This window comes from Halichoerus grypus, chromosome 2, assembly GCF_964656455.1.
Source record: "Halichoerus grypus chromosome 2, mHalGry1.hap1.1, whole genome shotgun sequence".
NCBI classification, from domain to species: domain Eukaryota; kingdom Metazoa; phylum Chordata; class Mammalia; order Carnivora; family Phocidae; genus Halichoerus; species Halichoerus grypus.
Window position 1 is genome coordinate 205468249 of NC_135713.1, and position 24066 is coordinate 205492314.

At 56.2% G+C, this 24066-nt stretch overlaps 1 protein-coding gene across 18 annotated transcripts in view; it reads right to left on the reverse strand.

The window, feature by feature from the left end:
• LOC118547164 (uncharacterized) overlaps window positions 1-24066 on the reverse strand; it is a 60797-nt gene that overhangs the window by 27352 nt on the left and 9379 nt on the right. For 11 of the 18 annotated variants that reach the window (XR_013445245.1, XR_013445250.1, XR_013445246.1 and 8 more), the window contains exons 2-3: window positions 19237-19520; window positions 18453-18514 (exon numbers count right to left, since the gene is read on the reverse strand). The exons of 4 other annotated variants lie outside the window; for them this stretch is intronic. The gene's annotated coding sequence lies outside the window, so the exon portion shown is untranslated. Of the gene's footprint in view, window positions 1-5243; window positions 5316-18452; window positions 18515-19236; window positions 19521-24066 lie in introns of those variants that run through there. 3 more of the 18 variants (XR_013445256.1, XR_013445255.1, XR_013445247.1) reach the window with 3 other exon arrangements.

The window sequence follows — 24066 nt, forward strand, 5'->3', positions numbered from 1 at the left end:
GGGCCCTTCTGGCTCTTGCCCAAAGCCTCTGAAAAGCCGTGAGGCTTCAACTCAGGAACAGAAAAGAGCACTGGCAGATTTTAAGGCAGATTTGCCACAGGAAATGAAACTGAAGTTTTTATTTTAACAGTGACTTGTTACAAAGGGTGGTGAATAAATGCGAGAAGTTCTGGCAAGACGATTGGTTTGCAGGGCACCTGGGTGGCTCAGTCGGCTAAGAGTCTGCCTTTGGTTCAGGTCATGACCTCGGGGTCCTGGGATCGAGCCCCAGGTCGGGCTCCCTGCTCCGCGGGAAGCCTGCTTCTCCCTCTCCCTCTGCATCCCCCCACCACTTGTGCACGCTCTCTTTCTAATAAATAAATAAAATCTTTAAAATAAAAAAAAGATTCGTTTGTGCCTCCTGATTACTGTTCTCTCTATCTTCCTGTCTGTCTCTTTACCCATGAACCAGCCTGTGGTCACCACTTGCGCTCATGAAGGCGAGCTCAAGATGGCCCTCCACCTGCTCAGAGCTGAGGGGAGGCCCTCATAGACGGCAGGAGGCCATCCACCAGTTCCCACAGAAACCCATCTCTTCAGGTGGGTTCTCTAATGAGAGAGGAGGAGGTGCAGGTAGGATGGGCGAGGTCTTCAGACCAGCTCCCGGAGGCTCCAGACTCAAACAAGAAGCTCCGTCTGAGCCTTATTTGGAAGGGAAACTCTCCAAGTCCCTGAGTCTCATGAGTCACCCAGCAGGAATGCTTGTGATATTTCATAACAAATACTAACTCCTTACCTCAGTGAGCCTCTTAACAGGCTGTCACATAAGCTCATCTGACCTGCATAAACCGTGAGTGGGTAGGTCTGATGTTTCATCAATAAGGTGCCCGAAGCCTGGCCAGCCGGGCCCAAGGTCACACTGCAGGGGGGGCAGCTGGAGTGGGCGCAGAATCTAGGCCCATGGCTTCCACCAGTGTTGCTCGGGCACTTCCTCCTCGTGGGCCAGGCCTCCAGCTTCCCTGATGCAGAAGCTAGTACTAAGACAACGTGTCACCTAACAAATGTGCATTGGGTCCCTAATCGGTGCAAGAAACTGAACTGAGCATAACGCAGGAGATGGAGATGAGTAGGGCATGGCTACAGAGTCTCCGGGTTAGAAGGGGCCCTCCAGGAGAGCCAGGCTGGCCTCTCCTTTACAACAGCCTGAGCTGCTCACCTACTGCTGCGTAACAATATCACCACAACCTCGCAGCCTAAGACAGCATGCGTTTACCATGCCCCGTCTCTGTGGGTCAAGAGTCCAGCGTGGCTTGGCTGGGTCCTCGGCTTCCATCTCACCTGAAAGCCGCCAGTGAGGTCAGGGCTGCAGGCTTATCTGAGGCTCAACTGGGGAAGGGTCTGCTTCAAAACTCCCGGGGTTGTTGGCAGAATTGAGTTGTTTGTGACCTGTTGGACCGAGGGCCTCAGCTTCTTGCTGGCTGTTGGCCAGAGATGACCTTCAGTCCCTAGCTCGTAGCTGACCAGGGCTTGCCTTCAGCTCCTTGCCATGTGGGCCACCCCAACACAGCCATTTGCCCAACACCAGCAAGAGAGAAAGTCTCCTGGTTAGACATAAGACAGATGTCACAATCCCATGTAACACAACCATGGAAATGACATCCCGTCACCTCTGCTATATTCTATCCATTAGAAGAAGCAAGCCACAGGCCCTGCCTACACATAAGGCTGTGAACACCAGCAGCTGGGATCGTGGGAATCGGCTTAGAGTCTGTCCACCACGTCTTCTATGACTTCCATCACTTTCTGAACAACTCCAGGGACAAGTTGCTCACTATCCACAAGGTAGCCTGCTCCATTCTGATGTCCCTTGGATGATTAGAAAGTCCTTACTAGGGGGCACCTGGATGGCTCAGTCGGTTAAGTGTCCAACTCTTGATTTCAGTCATGATCTCAAGGCCGTGAGTTCAAGCCCCACATTGGGCATGGAGCCTACTTTAAAAAAAAAAAGTTCTTCCTAGTATCAACCCAAACCCACCCCCCTATGACTTCCGCTCATTGACCAAGGCTCTGCAGTCTGGAAAGACATAGAAAAAGTCTACTCTGGTAGAAGCTGAGCTCCAGGTGGGCAGGAGCCCTCCGTACGCTCAGGGAGGAGGGTTGCCGGGGAGTTCCAGGCCCATTAAAGGTATTTAGTAAATACATGCTAAGAGAAGCGAGAACACAGATTAATTCACCAGGGGTTCTTGGTGGCTTCCTGGCAGCGCCGATGCAGAGGCAGCTCTGCAGAGGAGCTTGCTCACCCACAGGTTTTAGAAGACAGACCATCACCCTCTTCCTTTTTTTTTTTTTTTTTAAAGATTTTATTTATTTATTTGACAGAGAGAGACACAGCGAGAGAGGGAACACAAGCAGGGGGTGTGGGAGAGGGAGAAGCAGGCTTCCCGCCGAGCAGGGAGCCCGATGCGGGGCTCGATCCCAGGACCCTGGGATCATGACCTGAGCCGAAGGCAGACGCTTAACGGCTGAGCCACCCAGGCGCCCCCATCACCCTCTTCCTGAGGACCCTTGGGAACATGTCACTTATAGAGGATCCAGTCCAATCCTATCACTGGAAAAATTATGACCTGCTCAAGGTCACAGCTGGTAAGTGGCAGAGCCACTCCCTGGAGCCAGGCCCCTTGTCTCCTCACATCCCTCTGCCTCTGTCTTTGGACATGGAGGACACCAAGCAGACCTGGACACTGCGTCCTGGGAGATTGTACCTAAGGTTGCTTCTCCCCTTTCTATGAGCTGTCCTGATCCCTGGCCAGGCAAGCCAGAGGTGGCCCATCCCACCCCCTTAGTCGGAAACGCTAGCAGCGGGCCTCAGCGGGCTGGGACAGGGATCCAGGAACTGTTGTTCCTTGCTGTGCACCTGCTCTGCATTCCAGAACGTGGCCTCTCACACCAGGAAGTACCACATCCCAGGGTGCTTCCGGGGGCACCGGGGCCTTCCCAGAACTGACAGCTGGACCCGCCTCCAGGCTCTGTTTGCTCCTGAGCTGCTCACAAGGGTCCCATGTCCCCTTTCAGCACAGGCTCTGACCCATCGGGGCACCCGGCAAGTGTTGAGTGGATGATTGAGTAGAAGGGGCTCTAGAGCCTGCTGGGAATCTCAGGTGGTAGGCCCAGCCTGACCCCTGAAAGGAGAGACAGCAAGACTAGAGGGGTCCCAGGAGACTCCCCAAGTGGCCTGTGCCATGGGCCAAGGCTATGCTTAAGGTTCTCCGGAAACAGAGATGCCACAAGGAGAGGCAGGACCCACAAGCCTGTCTCCTTCCTTGGACACTTCTTCGTCACCCACATCACTGTGATCCCAGCCCTTTCGGCTCTGCTGCCTCCAAAGGGGCCTCTCCCATCAGTGTTCTCTTTTTCCCGGGCCCTGAGCTTCTCCTTCTGCAGCTGGTACGTGATGATGGCTTGATACATATTACTAATTAAATTATTAGGATTTTTACTGTTCCCTTCTCCTCCATATACTAACAATCCCCAAGGTTCTAGCACCTAAAAAATGTTTAAACCTCCTGAAACTTTTCATGGGGTGGGCTAGAGGTGACTTTAACTTCTGCCTTTGGATTTTTACATTTCAGACTGCTCTACTATAGTATGCACTAAAAATGACTAAAAGTGATAACAGCTGATATTTACTGAGCAGACGCTCTGCCACACGCTTCCCACACCCCACCTCAGTCCATCCCCAGGCTGCCCACGCCTGAGGGGTTTTGGGGCACTGCCGAAAACAGAACAGTCTCGGGAAACCAGGCCAGCTCCTCCTCATGCGCAGGACGCGTGATCATGTACCCCATTCTACAGAGAAGAAAACTAAGGCTTCAAGAGGCACACAACTCTGCTTCAGAAACTCCTCAGAAAATGAGCAAAGGACTCGAATAGACATTCTGCAGAGAAAATGGGCAGATGACCAAAACAGTACATGAAGAGATGCTCAGCATCGTTAGTCACAAGGGAATGCAAATCCAAACCCCAAGAAGATACCACGTCACACCTACTGGGATGGCTATAGTTTTGTTTTGCTAAAGGACCTCGCGAGTGGTGGGCTGGGGAGAAATCGGAGCCCTCATACACCGCTGGTGGAAATGCAAAATGTTTCAGCCACCGTGGAAAAACAGTTTCACGGTTCCTCAGATAGCCAATCACAAAATTACCATATAACTCAGGATTCCATTCCTAGGTAGAGACCCACCCGGGAAACAGGGACTCAAATACGTGGGCACACGTGTTCATAGCAGCGCTGCTCACAATAGCCCAAAGATGGAAACAACCCCCATGTCCGTCAGCCAAGGAACAGATAAACCAAGCGAGGTCTAGCCACACGATGGAATATTACTGAGCCCTTAGAAAGGAGTGGAGCGTGGACACCTGCTACAGCATGGCATCTAGCATCGAGCAGAGTGTTAGATGAAAGAAGCCAGCCACAAAAGACCACACGCTGGATGACGTCATTCATACCAAATCTCCAGATTACGGCAATCTGTAGAGACAGAAAGCACATTAGTGGTTGCCAGGGGCTGGGGGAGTGGGGGGGGGGGGCGAGTGCAAGTGGACACAGGGTCTTATCTAGGGCGATGAAAATGTTTGGACCTGGGGGGAGGTGGTGGTTGCATGGCACTGTGAATCCACTAAATGCCACTGAATTGTTCACTTTAAAATGGTTAATTGTATATTGTGTGGATCTCACTTAAAAAACAGACCTGAGCCTCAGGTCCCACCTCCGATGAGCATCCGAGCTGGCACGTGAACATGGTCCAGCCAGCCCCGTGAGCCTGGCCCCATGGCCACCTTCCCCGACCGCAGGGGCCCTGTGTTGCCGACCAGCTGCCCCCATCCCCGCCTTCCCCCCACAGCCACATTTCTGCAGAGCCCCCTCCATGCATGCACCTCCTTTGCTCATCACCACAGCCAGGCTTCCAAGCCCAGGACCCCACAGGGCTCTCCCACAGCCTGCCATCAGGCCAGGCCAGTGAACACTATTTGGGGATATTTGCCATCCTTCCCCAAACTACTACAAACTGCCTTTTAGAAAATGACTAAGTAAAACCCAGCTGGCCACCCCTGGGAGGACAGGACCCACACCAGGTCACCTCCTAAGGTCATTCGTTGGTACCAGGTTGTCCTTGCCCGCCCCTCTCTCCTTGCCCCCGAGTCACCCCCGAGACCCGGCCTAGCCCTCCTCTTCCTCCTTCCTTCTGCTACTCCTACCTTCGCTCAGCACACTCAGAGGCTGTCCACGGGTCCCTCCTCTCCAGAGCTGGAGAATCATTCCGTTCCCTGCCCGTGCTCTGTGTGTCAAGGTGAACTGCCGTCAGATAATGATGTCACCGTCCCCAGAAGCCGGCGGTAAGAGACTCTAATCACGTCTCACTCAAAGTCCTCAGCAGCCGGAGAGCTGGGGAGGATGGTGATGCTGGTCCTGCCAGGGGAGGCTCTTGTCCTTTCTGCTTGTAAATATATAACCCCAAGAAGCAGGGGTGCGGAGAGATTCCACAAGCCTGCCCGAAGCAGCCCCCTGGATGAGGACTTGGAGAAAGGGGAGGACGGGGTCCCTCTGGCCGCCTGCTCCCCGGGGGCTGCAGGACCCGTGTGCAGCTACAGCGCGGGCTAACGGTAGACAGGGGTCAAGGCCACAGTTTCTGCCCCTCGGCTACGGGGTCCAGGGTCCCCTGGTTCATTCTCCTCTCCTCCAGCCCGAGTACAGGGCAGCAGTGAGTACATAAGGGCAAGGGAAGCTGACCCTGTCCACGCCCCACGGGGCTTCAGGGCTGAGGAGCACACAGATCAGTGGTCGGGGATAAGGAAAGAAGGGATTGCAATTGAGAACACAGCCCACCTGCCTGAGAATCACCTGGGGCACGGGGAGAATGCAGAGTCCTGGGCCGGCCCCCGACCTGCCTGAACAGAATATCCTCTGGGGATGGACCCAGGACTCTGCCCAGGTTTTGGGGGGGGGGTGAGTCCCTCCCTACCCAGTCCTGAAGGTGGCAGGGCCTCCAACTTTGTTCCCCACTCACCCCTTCATGCTCACAGTTGTTCATAAGGAGCCCACTCCCTCCTCAGGGTTCTGGTGACCTTTTCCTCGGAGCCTCTGAGCGTCTCTGCGGGAGCATGTCCCGGCCCCAGGTGCTCCGCGGGCAGCCACCAGCCCTTCCCCCTGCCCTGCAGACACTAATGTGGCGCTGACAGGCCAAGAATGACCTGCAGGTGGGCAAGTCAGCTGGACCCCAGACTGTGCACAGGATCCCTCGGCAAGGACGGATGGAGGCTGCAGAAGAGGGAGGAAAACCATCGCTGTCCCCAGGCAGAGCCACCAGGCGCATGGTAATGGGCTCCCAGAATGAGCACTGGGCAGGGCCTGTCAAGCAACCTTGGACAAGTGCCCCCCTCCATCAGGCTCTGTTTCCTCCTGTGAAGAGTGAGGGTGTGGAAACACGGCGCCCTCTGAGGTCCTCTGTGACTGACATTCCATGACCATGGCCGCCTTGTGGAAGTGAGGTGACCTCTGTCCCCTTTTGGGGGTGGGCTTCCCAATGCGTGAATGCAAACCCACAGTGGGCACCCTCAGCTGGGCCCCAGATCCCCTTCTCCGAGGTTCCTATGGAGGCTTCTGTTGGGCATATCAGCTTTTAAAAGGAAACATTTTATTAAAGTATAATATGCACAAAGAAAGCATGATACTATGTATCCAGCTCCATGAATTGTCACAAATGGAGCCCACCCATGTGATCGATGCCCAGATCAAGAAGAGAACATTGCCCACTCCGCAGAGGTCCCCTCCCGCCCCTTTCTGTCACCAGCCCCCTGCCTAGACAACCACTATCCTGACTTCTATACCAGAGATCGCCCTCTGCCTAAATGGAGTTACACAGAACGCATGCTTATGTGTCTCCCTCTCTCACCAACATGGGGTGAGCGAGATCCCCTGCCGGCTTGGGGAGCTGCTATTCATCTCATTACCCGTCTAGCCGCCCATCGCGGGAATGAGCCACACCGATCCAGCCCCTGCTGCTGGGTGTTCGGGTGGTTTTCAGGTTTCGGCAATTATGAACAGTGCTGTTGTGAACAGTCTTGTAGTGAACATTTGCACACGTTCTTTGGGGCGTATACCTGGCAATGGGATTACTGGGTTGTAGCGCAGGCTTGCATTCGGCTTTAGTAGACATATGCCAGTTTTTGAAAGTGGTTGTACCAATTTACCCCCCACACCAGTGGGAGAAGTTTCAGTTGGCCTCTCTTCGCCAGTACTTGGGGGATCCGTCTTTCTTTCTCATGTTAGTTAGCCACTCTGTTTTCTATGTAATGGTGTCTCGATGTGGTTTTAATTTGTATTTCCATGATGACTCATGAAGTTGAGCACCTTTTTATATGCTTGTCATTTGCCTTTTTCATATTGATTTGTAGAAGTTCTTTATATATTCTGGCCACTAAATATGGCTATAGATATGCTCATGGAAATAGACACAGAGGTACATATACATAAAGATTGCAAGTGTCCTCTCAGATTCTATTGAGGTGATTTTTCTCCTTTATTCTGTTAACACAATGAGCTACACTGATTAAATTTCAATTGTTTAACTGACTCTCCGTTCAGGGGATAAACCCAGTGTGATCGTGATGTGCTCACCCTGCCAGTGGTGGGTCTGACCTGCTAATGTTTGGTTTAAGACTCTTGGACTCATGTTCACGAGAGAGGTCACCCTATAATTTTCTTTTCTGAACACGTCCCTGTAAGGTCTGGGCGTCAAGGTTGGACTGCCTCATCTGTGAGTATGTGTGTGTCTCCCTTTCTGGTCTCTGCCAGAGTTAGTAGGAAGTTGGTTTGCTGGGCACGTTAGTGGCTGCTTTGGGGAAAGGGTCACACAGCCAGGCCTGGGGACTATGTCTGAGGTCCTGAGTCTGAGGCCTCATCTGCCTTCTGAACATGGGAAAGAGGCACTTGAGGGTCTCACCTGACAAATGCCCTTGAAATGGGGCTGCAACTAGGGTCCCTCTGGGGGGCCTGCTCTGCCTTCTCTTTCTGTTCTTTCTCAGCTTTTCTCCCTCTCTTCCACTGGAAGAAGGCTTCCAGTGCCTTCTGCTGCCCTCCCTGCCTGTCTCTCCTGCTCCCTGCCTGCTTCCCTTCCTCTGTCCCCCCTCTCCCTCCCCGTCTCTCTGCCAGGACTACCATAGACCTCTCCCAAACGTGGTGGGGGGATGAGGGCTGTTGTGTGCGTGTGTGGGTGGGTAGATAAGTGTGTGTGGATGTAGGAGGGGTATGGGGGGTGTAGGGGAGTGAGGGATGTATGTGGATAGGGGTATATGGGTGTGTGGATGTGGATATGGGGTGGTTTGAAGGTACGAGGTGTGGGGTGGGGGGGATTTGGTTGTGGGGGATGTGTGGATGTGGGGGAGTGTGGGTTAAGGGTAGGGGGTGGGTGCATGTGTGAGTGTGTGTATGGGGGAGTATGGTATGAGTGTGGGGGTAAGGGTTGGGGTGAGTGTAGTGGGAGATGGGGGTGTAAGTGTGGTGGAGGTAGAGGTGGGGGTGGTAGGGGGTGGGGTGAGTGTGGGGCACATGGGGAAGGAGTGTGGATATAGGGGGTGTGGGGTGGGGGTAGGTGTGGGGCACATGGGTGTAGGGGGGTGGGGGGTATGGGGTGGGGGGTGGAGGCATGGGGGAGTGGGAGGGCATGGAGTGTGTGTATGTGTATGTGTGTGTGTGTGGATGTTGGGGGGGAGTATATGTGGATGTGGGGGGGAGTATACGTGGATGGGGGAGTATACGTGGATGCGGGGGGAGTATACGTGGATGTGGGGGGAATATATGTGGATGTGGGGGGGAGTATACGTGGATGGGGGAGTATATGTGGATGTGGGGGGAGTATACGTGGATGCGGGGGGAGTATACGTGGATGTGGGGGGGAATATACGTGGATGTGGGAGGAGTATACATGGATGTGGGGTTGTATACATGGATGTGGGGAGTATATGTGGATGTGGGGGGGAGTATACGTGGATGGGGGAGTATACGTGGATGCGGGGGGAGTATACGTGGATGTGGGAGGAGTATACGTGGATGTGGGGTTGTATACATGGATGTGGGGAGTATATGTGGATGTGGGGGGGAGTATACATGGATGGGGAAGTACACGTGGATGCGGGGGGAGTATACGTGGATGTGGGAGGAGTATACGTGGATGTGGGGTTGTATACGTGGATGTGGGGAGTATATGTGGATGTGGGGGAGAGTATACATGGATGAGGGAGTATACGTGGATGCGGGGGGAGTATACGTGGATGTGGGGTTGTATACGTGGATGTGGGGAGTATATGTGGATGTGGGGGGGAGTATACATGGATGGGGGAGTATACGTGGATGCGGGGGGAGTATACATGGATGTGGGAGGAGTATACGTGGATGTGGGGTTGTATACATGGATGTGGGGAGTATATGTGGATGTGGGGGGAGTATACATGGATGGGGGAGTATACGTGGATGCGGGGGGAGTATACATGGATGTGGGAGGAGTATACGTGGATGTGGGGTTGTATACATGGATGTGGGGAGTATATGTGGATGGGGGAGTATACGTGGATGGGGGAGTATACGTGGATGCGGGGGGAGTATACGTGGATGTGGGGGGGAGTATACATGGATGGGGGAGTATACGTGGATGCGGGGGGAGTATACGTGGATGTGGGAGGAGTATACGTGGATGTGGGGTTGTATACATGGATGTGGGGACTATACGTGGATGGGGGAGTATACGTGGATGGGGGAGTACACGTGGATGCGGGGGGAGTATACGTGGATGTGGGAGGAGTATACGTGGATGTGGGGTTGTATACGTGGATGTGGGGAGTATATGTGGATGTGGGGGGGAGTATACGTGGATTCAGGGGCTGGGGGTGCAGGGGTGTGCGTGTGGCTAGTGGCGGTGCGCTCTGCTGAGAGATGCTGGCTGTGCTCCCCCTGCCCCGGTCACTCACCTGCTGTGGCAGCTGTGGCCGGACTCAGGCCTGAGCCTCCCCCCCCCGCACCCCCACACCCCCGCCCCATGGCTGCTGCCTGTGCCTCTGCCCCGTCCCTGAAGGCGGCCGGCAGTGGCCCCGTGGCGTGGCTTGAACACTTCCGGAGCGCTGTGACAGGTTCCTGAGGGCCCAGTGAGGACGTGTGCTGCAGGGTAAAGGATGGGCTGGGCTCTGGGCTGGCGGGGGGGGGGGCCAGGCCGGCGAGGCCTGGCCTTGGGCAGGGGGCTGGGAAGGGCAGCCCGGCCCCAACCCTGGCCGCAGAAGAGGGGTGCCCCCGCGCCGGGCCCCACCCTCAGCACATCCCCACCGAGGGGGGAGGGGGAGGGGCGTCCTGTCTCAGGCAAGTGTTCTATTTGCTCAGACACAAGCTCTAAATCATGCCCGGCCCTGGCCAGGTGTTGGCTGGCTGTCCTGAGGGGTTGCCCAGGCAGCCTACTGCCTTTGGGGGGGAGGGTCGGAGGGAGTCCCTTAATGCCACGTAAAGGTTAGCAAGCCAACGTGTGCCGTCATCCGAACCCCTGAGTGTGTCAGATGAAAATGCAGCCCTGCTGTCTCTAGGATGTGCCAAGGGGGGAAGCGAAGCAAGTGGCTGGGTGGCTGCTCTGGGAGCAGGGAGCCTACAGAAGGGTACATGTTCCAGAACCTTCCATTCTGACTTCAGTGAGCATGACAACTGACAATCCCGACGGAATGGTCCTCAGCCTCCCCCCCTTCCTCACCCAGCCCAACATGTCAGGCAAGCTCTGCCCTCAGAGTCTCACCCCTGCTCCCAGCCGGCCCTGCCAGTGAGCCGAACCCTCAGCAAGACCCCGAGCAAAGAGGCTGACGAGGACAAGCGATCTGGCAAGAGGAAGCTGCTCCTGCTGGGCCAGGGTTTACCTTCCTCTTGGGCTGGCCCTCGCAGCTAATCTGAGCCACCAGCCCTGAGCGCACCAGAAGCAGGAGTGAACTCAGCCAGTGCGGAGCTGGAGTCGGCCCCAAGTCCCACCCAGGGCTGGAGGCAGCCGGAGGTCTGGCCCGGGCACTGCTGCTAACTCACCGGCTCCTCTCCTCTCTAGAACCTATGGCCCTCTCTGTGAGGGGACAGAATCGCTCCAGGTGTTATGGACCGTCCCTTCCTGCCCCATGGTCCATGACTCCCTGGGATCTGGGGTAAGTGATGCAGGCTCGTAGTGCTGGAGACCCCCGAGGCCGCAGGGTGGGCTGGGATGATACCCGTGGGCACCAGGGCCCCTGCAGGCCCAGAGAAGGGGCTCCACGGGCTTTCAGCAGCAGTTGTGTTCATGATTATTGTTAATTGCAATAACGAGAAGAATAGTAATCATCCTAATCATAGCCTGGCTGAGTGGGATGGTGGCTGCCGTAAGGGAATCATTAACACTGAGGAGAGGAATATTCTTAGAAACTAGAGGAACTCCCCAGGCTCCAGACTGCTGGGGAAGGGATGGGGAGGAAACAAACCTTGCACCCTGGGCTGTAATCTGTGGCCTGGGTTGGCACCTGTGCAGCGAGGCCCAGTAAGGGCACCATAAATAAGAGGGCTCCCCGTCTGGGCTCAGGAGCCGGGGACCTGCCCTGTCCCGAGCTCTCACTAATAGAAGTCTTGTGTGCTGTGGGATCCCCAAGACGGGCTGTCCCTCCGCACCTGGGCGCCTGATTGCAAAAGAGATACTAACAAACCAGAGTTTGCCCCAGTCGGCAGTGGCGAGGGAGAGGGAGGGAAGGCGACGCTCTCTCCTATGCCCAGTGGCTGCATACTGCTCCCTGCTTCCCGGCCACCATCAGCTCTGCCCCAAAGCCCAGTTTAACCCAGTGGTAATTTCATAGCATCAGTTCCAATGCCCAAGAGAGAAAAGCTGGTGGGCACCGTCTGGGGCCAGTTCACCCCTCACCCAGGCACCAGGGTAGGGAATCACACAGGATCAACATGGGGTAGGTGAGTGGGCAGTTGAAGAGTGGTCTGTCACCCCCAAAGATGTCTGCTCCCTATGGCATCCTACCGGGGGTGGAAGGAGAAGCTGGCCCAAGGAGCAGACAGAAGACTTACAGGGGGCCCTGGACAGCATTTAGAAACTTGAAGGACTGCCCAGGAAGACTAAGGAGATGAGTTCTGTGGCCCCAGATCCCTTGGGAGAAGCGGGGGGGCAATGTGGTCCTGGAGCCAAGGGCATTATCATGATGTCAGGAGCTTTCTAGTCATTGGGTGGGCTGACTGTCACAGAAGAAAGGCCTGGGCAAGCCGGGAGTTCTGAGGTGCTGCAAATAATCATGGGGACTCAGGGGACAGTGTAGAGCAGGGTGGGGCACAATGTCTGTATTAGTTAGGGCTGTCCAGAGAAACAGAATAGGAGAGACTGGACATGGAGATGGAGGGAACGATGGGGATGGAGGTGAGGATGAGGATGGGGATGGAGGTGGGGGTGGGGAGGGAGATGGGGGTGGAGATGGGGATAGAGATGGGGAGGGAGATGGGGTGGAGATGGGGAGGGGGATGGAAATGGGGGTTGAGGTGGGGGATGGAGATGGGGGTGGGGGTGGAGATGGGGATAGAGATGAGGGTGGAGGTGAAGATAAGGATGAGGGTGGGGATGGAGGTGGGGGTGGAGATGGGGAGGGAGATTGGGGTGGAGATGGGGCTGGACATGGGGATGAGGTGGAGGTGGGGGTGGGGGAGGGGAAGGAGAGAGAGATGTTAAGGGATTTATTATGAAGGGGTTGGCTCGTAGTTATGGAAACTAAGAGGTCTCCACAAGTGCAAGCTGGGGACCCAGGAAACCAGTGGTGTGAAGTCCATTCCAAGGGCAGGAGAAGATATCTCAGCTCAACAGAGAATTCTCCCTTCTTCCACCTTTTTGTTCTATTCGGGCCCTGATGGATTGGCTAATGCCCGCTCACACGGGGAGGACTCCCTGCCTTACTCAGCCCATGGATTCCTACGCTCGCCCCTTCTAGAAACACCCTCACAGACCCACTGAGGAATAACATCTAACCAGCCATGTGGGCACCCTGTGACCTGGTCAAGTGTCCACATACAATCTGCCGTCACAGCTTCTAAGGGCCCTCCCATGGCCACCCCAGCCTGCGTCCCTGTCCCCACAGATGCTGCGAGCCCAGCACTCTGCTCACGTCTCCAGCTTCATGCTGACACGCCTCCCTGTGTGTGTCCCCAGAGCCCTGGGATCCTTTGGAGCCACATCCTCTCCCTGCCCAGACTGGGCACGGTCCCTCTGCCTCTGTCCTACACATCCTTCACTTTTCACTGTAAGCATCACCTCTTCCAGGGAGCCGCCCAGATAGGGTGAGAGATTGCCCTATCCCCTATCAGACCGAACACTCTCAGGGACAAATAACTACCAACTGAGAGATGTGCATGAAGGAAAAGCAGAGAGGGGAAGCACCACGGGGAGTACTAGACTGGGTGGGGGGCCGGCCGGCTATGTCACAGCATCTGGGGGCTAACACGGCATCTAGCAAAAGGCAACCCTGTATTTTCAATTCTCCTTTGTCAAAATGTTTACGCGACCCTGAAATCATCTGATAAACAGTTTGCAAGACAAGCTCCAGGTCACCAGCAGCTTTCCGAGGGCCGACACCACCGGGCAAGCCTGGCCTCCCTCCCCGACAAGGGCCGGCTGCTGGCCACAGACTCTCCAGACTCGGGGAGCCCCTCCAGGGCCTCCTCTGCCTGCCGTTGCATCATGCGCTGAGCCCTCGGTGCCAGCAGGGAGGGGGAGCCAGGAGGAGGAGGAGGAGGAGGCCATGGAGGGAGGGAGGGAGGAGAGCTCTGTTCCTCATTCCCCAGGGAGGCCAGAATGCTGATGTATGCAGTCAACCCAAATCTCCTCTCGGAAAGGAACAATGAAAAAAAGGAAAGGTCTGACCTGTTTCCCAGCCTTTTGCACGTTCTGTCTTGGGGTCTACAAGACATTTGGGAAGTGGCTCCACGGTGTAAGCCTCTGCAGGACCACCACTCATTTCTGCTCCTGTGAGCACAGGGCGGTGGCCACAAGGTCCCGGCCACACTGAGTGCATCCCCGGGGGCGGTGTGACCCTCTCACCCTTGGCCTTCTGTCTGGTTTGCAACCAACAACTTCCACTGGGGTCTCTCTGCTCACTGTCCTGTCTCATTTTACCTTTTCTTACTGCTATCCAGGAGGGGTGGGGAAGTGAGAGTTGATGGCTTTGCTCAAGTTAGAATGATCTGGAAGGGTGGGCAGGTGGCCCCACGCCCGGGGGCTGCAGGGTCTTAACCAGAGACCAAGATCCACACCCCCAACCTGCCCGTGTAGACTCCATAAATAACGCCCGCATCAGAGTTGTTTTTCAGATGGATATACATGCAGTTGTGAATAATCAGATACAAATTGATTTTTAAACCACTACCGAATTCAAAGTAGCTTTTTGTCATTGTGAATTTTCTCAACCAACAAATCCTAAAAATAAAAGCACCAGCACGTGAAAAGATCCTCAAAGCATTTGACATTAAAATGCAGTTCACAGACTTGGAAAGATGGGGAGCCTCGATTCCATGGCAGAGCCTTCCTTTTTGCCGGAGAAAATACAGTTTGGGGAGGTGAAGAGCCTTAGCCACCGTCACCCAGCCCATGCGGGTGACAGAGCCGGCACCGACCCAGGATCTGACCCCGGACCAGCGCAAGTGCTTTAATTCCTTGGAGTCTCCAGTCCTCTATAGAGTAGAATCGTGGAGTGGATTTAGTAAAAAGATCTGGGCTCAGGGGTTGACACAGTGCCCAGCCTAGTAGGCGCTCGGAAAGCGATGAAGGACACCACCCCTGTTAGGTGCTGCTTCTATAGCCTGTGGCCCCGGGTGCGTGCCTTAGCATCCCGACTGCACTGATCCTGTGAGTCACCTGGCCACGCACACACGCCGTGAGCAGTGTGGTCTGATAGCACAGTCCCCTTCACTGCTACTCCATCCGTCTGCAAGTGGGAGGCGAGAAACAAGCATCCCGCAGCACGGAGCCCTTGCCCTGAGCTCCCATAGCAACCGTATTTTCCTGCCATGGGTCGGCTCTTTCTCAACGGCTTCTTGCCTGAGTGCGGGTCTGTGCCCCCCATCAAAGAGCAAGCACAGTGTGATTGAGGAATCAGGTGAATAGGGGCACCTGGGGGGCTCAGCCATTTAAGCATCTGACTCTTGATTTCGCCTCAGGTCATGATCTCAAGGTCGTTGAGATTGAGCCCCGCGTCGGGCTCCCTGCTGGGCATGGAGTCTGCTTAAGATTCTCTTTCTCCCTCTGCCCCTCTACCCGCCACCCTCTCTAAAAAAAAAAGACAAGACAAGAAAGAAGAAAGAAAGAAAGAAAGAAAGAAAGAAAGAAAGAAAGAAAGAAAGAAGAAAGAAAGAAAAGAAGAAAAAGAAAGAAGAAAGAAAGAAAGAAAGACCAGGTGAACAGTTCACTGGTTAGCACAGTGCTTCCCAGAGTAATTGACCAGTGGTCCAGTGGCTTCCAGAGGCTGGAAGGACAGATGGACGGAGTGGGTGGATGGAAGGATGGACAGATGAATGGACCATTTGCTCGGGATACGCTCTGACATGGCAACAAGGAAAGCACTGAGCCAGACGGTGAAGAAGCCAGGCACCATACTTCATGCAGACTCCAGAGGGCATTTCCGAGAGTTTAACACCGCTACGCAGCCGCCCAGGATTCCAGCATCTCTGGCCACCCCCACGGGCCAGCGCTGCCTTGAGGAGGAGGATTGGGGTCTGAACGGGGAATAGAGACTGTGACCCCTCAGCGCAAAGGAGCAAACCACCTTCTGCCCTGAGCCGTAGAAACACACACCCAGGGACCAGGCCCGCTGGGCGGCGGAAGGAAGGAGAGGCTTCAGTGCGGGCTGAATCGGTGCCGCGGGCACCGATCGGAGGCAGGGTTTTGTCTGAGAAGGACGCCAGGCGCTGGCGCTGGCCGAGGGTCAGGGGCCGGCCTCTCCCCGCACCAGCCCCGGGCCAAGGGCGGCCATGTGGGGCTGCAGAGCAGGGCCCACACTGCTGCTCCCGCTCGGGGAGGGGGCGGGTGGCTGCCGAGAGCTCCTGCAGCCTGCATCTATTTATAGCCCGCGCCGCTTGTTTTATTTACTTGGTTTTTTTGGCTTCTGCATCCCAAGATCCCGTGTGCTTTGTTCTGCCGGAAGGAACACGGCTGCCTGGCCTTGGATGCTGCCACTGCCGAGGACCCCACCTCAGCGGAGACAACAGAAAGCCATCCATGCACACACGCACACACTCACACACTCCCATGCACACACAGCCACACACTGAAGCATGCACACACGTGTGCACACAGCCACACACACTGGGGCATGCACACACACTGAAGCATCCACACACTGGAGCATGCACACACGTGTGTGCACACTCACGCATGCACGCACAGTCACACACTGGAGCATGCACACACATGTGCACACAGCCACACACACTGGGGCATGCACACACTCACGCATGCACACACACACACACTGAAGTAAACATACACACTGAAGCATGCACACACTGGAGCATGCAGACGTATGCACACACATACACGCCGAAGCATGCACACGCGTGTGCACACTCACACATGCACACGCGTGTGCACACACACAAGCATGCACGCACTGGGGCATGCAGACGTATGCATACACTCATACACGCCAAAGCGTGCACACGCGTGCGCACATACACAAGCACGCACACACTGGAGTATGCAGACGTATGCACACACTCATACACGCCAAAGCATGCACACGCGTGTACACACACTCACACGTGCGCACACACAAGCATGCACACACAGCCACACACACACACTGAAGCACAAGCACACTATGCAGTCACGCATGCACTCACATGTGCACATGACACAAGATGACCACTCATGGGTCAAGGCCCTGCTCTTCCCCGCCCTGCTTCAGGTCCCCCTGACTCCCAGCCCCCCGGCACGCCACCCCTCTCTACTGACCCGCACCCCCTGTTTTACACAGAAACTTGTCTCTAAAATGCCTGCGCTGACATCCGATTTTAAAAATCAAATCCCTTGGGCGCCTGGGTGGCTCAGTTGGTTAAGCGACTGCCTTCGGCTCAGGTCAGGATCCTGGAGTCCCGGGATCGAGTCCCGCATCGGGCTCCCTGCTCGGCGGGGAGTCTGCTTCTCCCTCTGACCCTCCTCCCTCTCATGTGCTCTCTCTCTCTCTCTCATTCTCTCTGTCTTAAATAAATAAATAAAATCTTTAAAAAAAAAAAAAAATCAAATCCCTTTCCTTCTGCAAAAGAAACCCTGAGCAGATTCTAGAGTAACGTTAAAAAGTCTTTTTGTAACCAAAGCCCCGGGCAGGGGACACGTGTCACCGCCTCTCATTCGGCGGGGTGCCGGTGGAGGGCAGGGTGGCAGCGTCCCCCGGCCAGGCCACGGGAGAAGTCTCAGGACGATGGAGGGTAGTTCTGACCGTCTGAGCTGCAGGACACATAGAGACCGAGCGGTCCCCTGAGAAGTCCTTGGAGCAGGTCAGGAAGGGCAGAGGCCCCGTGTCCTCCAGGCTGTTCACTGTTATCATTAAAAACCAGTGCTGCCCACTAAAGCCAGAACTACAGCTCTGATAGGCCTGGGTTCAAATTCCGCTCCGCCACTTAGTAGCTGTGTGACTTCAGGCAAGTTACTTAACCTCTCTGTGCCCCATGGTCTTCAGTCTATGGACTGACACTAATGTCAATACTGCCTCCTTGGGTTACCAGGAAGGGTGAGTGGGAGAGCCCACATTCAGCGATCGGCGTGCTGCCCGACACAGTAAGGGGTCAATGATGAAGATATTACCATTTTTATTTACAGCTTACTAAATAGTGAACAGTAGGACTCTACCCACAGCAAACGGTAACTGGCAGGTGACTTGAGTCGATGCTGACTGCCAGCCCCACCCACTAAGCAGCGATTCAGCCTGCCACCAAGCAGGGCTGACGCGAGGCCTCTGCTCTGGCCCGGTCCACCCCCCAGCTTCTCCCTCCAAATCCTCAGGTGCCGTTGCACCCGTGCTGGGCTGGGTGCGATCCCTCCCCACCTCCACCCACGGGTCCCCACCTTCAGACATGCATTCCTCAGGACACGCACTAAAGTCGAAGGGACAAGTTTCCTTCTGGGCTGCCCACATCCCCCTGGAAAGGACTCCCCTCCCTGGGAAGAAGGGTTACACTTGCCAGCCCTCTAGGCCCCCTGTCTCCATTCACTGATGAGCTCAGAGAGGGTAAGCAACTTGCCCTAAGACACACAGCAAGGCAGTGGCAGAAGATTCTCGGGGTTCTGAGTGCCAGCCTTGGGTCTTCTCCACCACGCTAGTTTGACCAGAGGGTAAAATGGGCCGTCAGTCAATCTGAAAGGCCCCTCCCTCCCTCCCGAGGCCTCCTGAGAGATGCTCACGCGCTTCCTGTTGTCTTCACACTGTGGTCGCTGACCCATCTCCTCTCCACCTCGCGACTCTGCTGGAGGAGACATGAGCCCGAGTCAGGGAGGGGGCAGGCGTCAGACAGGGTGCCGGGACAGACGCCGACCTCGCTGAGCCGCTGTGGCCCTCAGCGTGGAGGTCAGGCCGCACCAGCCCAGAGCCGGGTCCCTGGGGCAAGCGGCTTCTCCCCGCCAGCGCTGGGCGGCCTGGACCTGCCCTCACTCCCAGAGGCCTCTCAAAGGTCTGGGCAAATAGCTCCCTCCCACATGCCTGTCCTTGGCCCCCTCTCTGGTTCCAGGCCCAGCAGGGAGAGCTCAGAGGATGCAGGGCATGGGGCTGGAGGTCACAGGAGTACAAGGTCGCAGGGACAGGCACATGGGAAGCACCTTGGGTACCTGGTCCAGGCCCCTCGTTTCTTCTGTTTGGACCAGTGGGGAAACAGAAGGTGCATTAGTCCGCGGGCTGTCTGCTGAGTGTGCGTCCTGCCGCAGCGCTCTGCCCTCGGGGAACGGGGCCTTGGAGGCAGGTGTCAGCCACCTTCAGGGGCTCCCCGCCTCCTTCCTCAAGGACAAGGTCGGCCTACGGCACCTGGGCAGGGACATCCCAGGAGAACACTAGAGAGCATGACAGACAGGTGGGTGGAGCCCCCTCTTGCCGGCCGAAGGGGTCAGGGAAAGGAAGGCTGTCTGCACGGAGTCAGGGCTGCCTGGAAGAGGAGGACTGTGAGTCAGGTTTGGAAGGAGAGGTACCAGGACTAACCTCACTCCTGGCCTTAGAGCATCTCCACCTGCTTCTTTCTGTGCGCTCGCCCAGCAGGGCAGCCAGCCGCCGGGTGGCCTCCAGGAGAGGGTGTGAGGAACCAGGACACCGAGGTGTCCGGTGCAAACCAGGCTGGCCGAGGGGTGATTTCTACACTGGATCTGAGTGTCACGGGCAAGATGAGAGGGGCGCTCTTTTCCTCTGACTCATTGTCACTGTTCCACGGTGGCCTTCTCATGGCCTTGAGCAGTTTGAGACTCCAGGCGCTGGGGCCACCTCAGAAACTGCAAGAGGGAGGGACAGAAAATTGGGGAGGGGCGGCCAGGCCTGGGCACCCCCCCTCGTTGGCCCTTGCCGGACCTATGGACTCCCCCGTAGATCTCTGGGTCCCGGGGGCTGTCCACAGCACCTGCAGCCTCTTCGCACACATACATCACACACACTCAGGCGCACACATGCACACGCGCACACACGCACACGTTCTGGGCTCGCCAGGCCGCCAGCCAGGGCCTTGGCCGAGGGGAAAGGAGAGGGCAGACGCCCTGTCTGGGATTGTCTCAGCCAGGAGCCTGCCTCAGGGCAGCAAAACGCGTCCCAGGCGCTGGGTGGACCTCATTCCAGTCTGGAAAGTAAAGGAAGGGACTCTGAGGAGGGCCAGAGCCCACAGAGCCCACCCAGCTCGCCACGGCCCACAGCCTGCTGTCCCAGCCAGGGAGCTCCGCAGGCCCGGCCCGGCTGCCAGGGGAGGCCGCGTTCCGTGGGCAGGGCCTCGGGGAGACCCGGACCCTCTGGCCCAGCAGCACCTCTCTCTCGGGCGGTTAACTTCTCGAAGCTGTCGACAGGTCATTAGGTAAGCGTGTGGACCGTGTTCACACTTGAAGCCGACTGGCCAACCTGGGAATCCCCTTGCCCCTCCTTGATTCTCCTGCCTGCAGGTCTGTGGCGGGAGGAGGTGCCGGCCGGCCCTGGAAGGCTTCCCTGAGAAAGAGCGGGGCACAGCCGGCTGTCTACGCGAGTCCCGTGAGGAGGAGAACTCCAACAACGGCCCGGACCCCGAAGCCCAGAGTCACTCCGGCCTCCGTGGGAGCACGGAGATCCTCACCGCCTTGTACCCCCGGCCCCGGGCCTGTCTCCGTGCATCTGTGAGCCCGGCCCTTACAACGGAGCCCACTGCCTTCCTTCAAGATCATAGTAATGGATAAAACATCATATTTAAATTGTGGTCCATCCAGACAATGGAATATTATTCAGTGCTTATAAAGAAATGAGCTATCGGGGAAAAAAAAAGAAATGAGCTACCGAGCCATGAAAAGCCACGGAGGAACCTTAAATGCACATCACTAAGGGAAGAAGTCAGTCTGAAAAGGCTGTATGATTCCAGTTGTACAATGTTCTGGAAAAGGCAGAGCTGCGGAGACAGTGACGAGATCAGCGGCTGCTGGGGGCTGGGGGGAAGGGAGGCATGGGAGGCACACAGAGGGTTTTTAGGGCAGTGAAACTACTCTCTATGACACCATGGTGGCAAATGCATGTCATTATACATTTGTCCGAGCCCATGAATGCACAGTACCAAGATAACCCTAATGTAAACTGTGGACGCTTGACTAATCATAATGTATCAACACTGGTTCAATTATCACAAATGTGCCACCCTCGTGTAAGATGTTGATAATAGGAGAAACCCTGTGTATGTGTGCGCGTGTGCGTGCGCTGGAAATGGAGGGTATGCGGGAACTCTGTATTTTCTGCTCAATCTTTCTAAAACTGCTCTAAAAAATAAAGTCGATTAATTTTTTAAAAATGACAAATTACATGCAGCACACATTTTGTTAGGTGCCCGTATTAACTCTGCGCTGTTCTATATTCCCGGTGCGCTGGCGCCCGGGGCCCCTCCAGGGGCTGGCGGCCTCCCAGAGAGAGCAGACCACTCTGCTCCCAGGGAGCCCATCTTTTGTGTACAGACCGACCCAGAGCCTGCACCCCAACCATCCTCTTTGCACTCGGGGCCAATATTCCCCCGTCCTAATCACCCCAGGGCCAGGGACCAGACAACAACCTGCTCCGGGGCACACGCCGGAGTCCACTGACATGACTCCAACTTGCCAATCCCGAGCCCATTCTTTCCCGTGAAAACCACAGCCCAGCCTCTGGATCCTGCCTTCCCCCCTGTCCCTCTGCCCCGTGACCGTGACCGACCCTGGCGCTTCCCCGGGGGCCCTGCAGGGCAGGGCATGCCCCCTCCTCTTGGGATCTATGAGTCACAATCCTTCCAATGGCAGTTGACCCCTGGTCTGCTGGCCCACCATACTTGAATAACAATAAAACCTACGTTTGAAAACAGTGGTGACCTGGGGGCGGGCACAGCCTGCGGCCCTGAACAATGTACCCACCCAGGACTCCAGCTGGGAAGGTGACCTTGGCTTCATTTCCAAGGCAGCACCAATAAACTCTAAACAGAAGGGAACATCTACCTGCCGAGTGGTATGAGATCCACGGTCTCTGGGGCTCCTGAGATTGGGAGCAGGGATGGAAGCCAGCCCCTTCTTTCCCAGGTGAGTAAACTGAGGCCCAGAGAAGGAAGGGTTCAGCCCAGGTCTCCGGGCTAGCTGGTGGCCCACCTTGCACTTGGCTTGTGTGGGAAGCCACAGACGCAGAGCGTGGTTGCGCGTCCCCCGGCCCCACCACCCAGCTGGGTGCCAACACAGCTGCCCGTTCCGTTCAAGCTCCTGGAGGTCCAGGGATCCCATTCTCCTTCGTGCTCTCCGCGTCCTGTCCCCGCACCCAGGGGCATGCAGCTGGCGTCCTAGCACAGACACGTAGGAGAACCTTCTATGCACACAGGCAGCTTCCTCTTCCTCACCCCGCTGAAGTTAGCAGAGGGGCCTTGGAAAGTGGCTGCCTGTTAGGGGAAGCTGGTGGTCGTGAGCGGCCCAACAATGGATATAGGGACACCTCCAAAACCTAAACGAGGCTGGCCAGAGGGCTGTCACATCAAGTAGTGTGGGGTGTCAGGTGGTGGCCTGCAGAGAGGGGGTCTGGGGCCCCGATGGGGTGTGTGAGGGTTGAGAGGTGGGGGGACCCTCCTGAAGGGTAGTTGGTTAAGTTGCTCCTGGGGAAACTTCCAAGGAACACCCAGACCAGCAGCAGGAAAAATAAATTACCACGTAAATAAACAGCAAGGCTGGCAAGATCTTTTCGAGAGAAAGGAACTGGGGGAGGCGCCCAGTGATGGAAGGGGTAATGAATTCCCTGTCATTCCAAAGACTGCTGCTCCCTGGGGCGCTCCAGGCCCACACAGGACATTCAGCACCTCATGTCAAAGTCGCTGGTGCTGGGCTTGGGAGGGGCCGGCTTTCCCCCACTCCCTGTGGACACAAGCCTAGATCCCCAGCTGAGCCCCATTATCTGTGCCCCTTTAACTCAGCCCACACTGGGGGCAGCCAGAGAGGTCGGCGTCTGTGGGACGGGGAGCAGGGGCCCAGCTGGATGGCGTGGGGACACGCGGAGGAATGCGCACTGTCTGGAATCCAGCGTCCTAGGCAGAAGGGAGTGAGGTGGCTTAGGGCCACGGCATATGAGGAGGGACCTCCGTCTTCATGCAAGGATCATACAGCATTCTGCCCCTGGCTCGAATCCCACCTCCACCCTCCTCCCGAGTTGTTCTCCACTGGGGGTGGATGGTTCTGTCTTCTCAAGATCCGGACAAATGTGTCTACTTCGCAGGTGCTTCAGGATCCAAGCAAGAGCTCTGCAAAATGAGGCAGCGTGAGATGTCACGGTGGCACCTAAAATACAGATCCCCAGGCCGGGCCTGGGCCAGACTGCTGAGCCAGCAGGTTTGGAAGCCACAGGAGAGACAGGGGATGTTGGATGTGGGTGCGCAAAGCCAAGACAATTCCCAGCTCACTCATCCCTGCTCTCGAGCTGACCAGCTATGTGAACTTCAGGGAGCCCCTTCGCTTAGCTCTGGCTCAGGCTTTCTCCTCTAGAAAGGGGAATCAATTTTTGTCTTTGCCCGCCTGTCAGGCTGGGGGCAGCTTGGGTGGAAAACAGGGAGGTGAAAACACTTTTGGAAAGCATCCAGCCCCGGCCAAATACAAGATGCTGTTGCTATGATGTCACTTCCCCTGTGCCGTGGGGAGCACCCGACCACACCCAGGGCGGCCTGGGGCCAGCCCTGCCCTCTGCGGACCCGGCTTCCAGCCTCCCCTGTCCAGGCTGCATGGCGGGGCCTCCCCAGCCCTTCTTGCTGCAGTCCATCGTGGGGTCCGCCCTGCAGGTGCCGTGCATGATCAGTGACGGCAGCTAAACTTGCTCAGGTATGTCGCGCGCCTCCATGCAATCCATTCTCTCAGCAACCCATTGTTCAGATGAAGAAACTAAGGCTCAGAAAGCCTCAGAAGGTGTCCAGAATCTGAGCAGATGAGTTTGGGAGGCTGGGTCCCAACCTTGGCATTTTCTCGTGGCTACTGTGCCAGGCTTCACAGACATTGCTCTGCACCTTCATCGTTTCTGCCGGATTTATGCCCCCCCCACCTGTACTGTCGGGTAGAACAGTGAACCTGTGCAGGTATGTCCACTCATCCATCAGACACACACCCATGGAGGGTCTAACATGTGCCAGGGCTGGAGGCAGAGTGTGGACAAAGCAGACAGCATGACCCACCTGTGTGGGGCTCACCTTCCGGGGCTTGCCAATCACTGTTCAAAGTAACACTTAATTTAAAAGAAAAGTTTATGTCACTACTACAATATGAAAATTCAGTATGATGTTCTGATCCTGTAAACATCAGTACCATTAAAAATCAAGGCCATCGGGGCGCCTGCGTG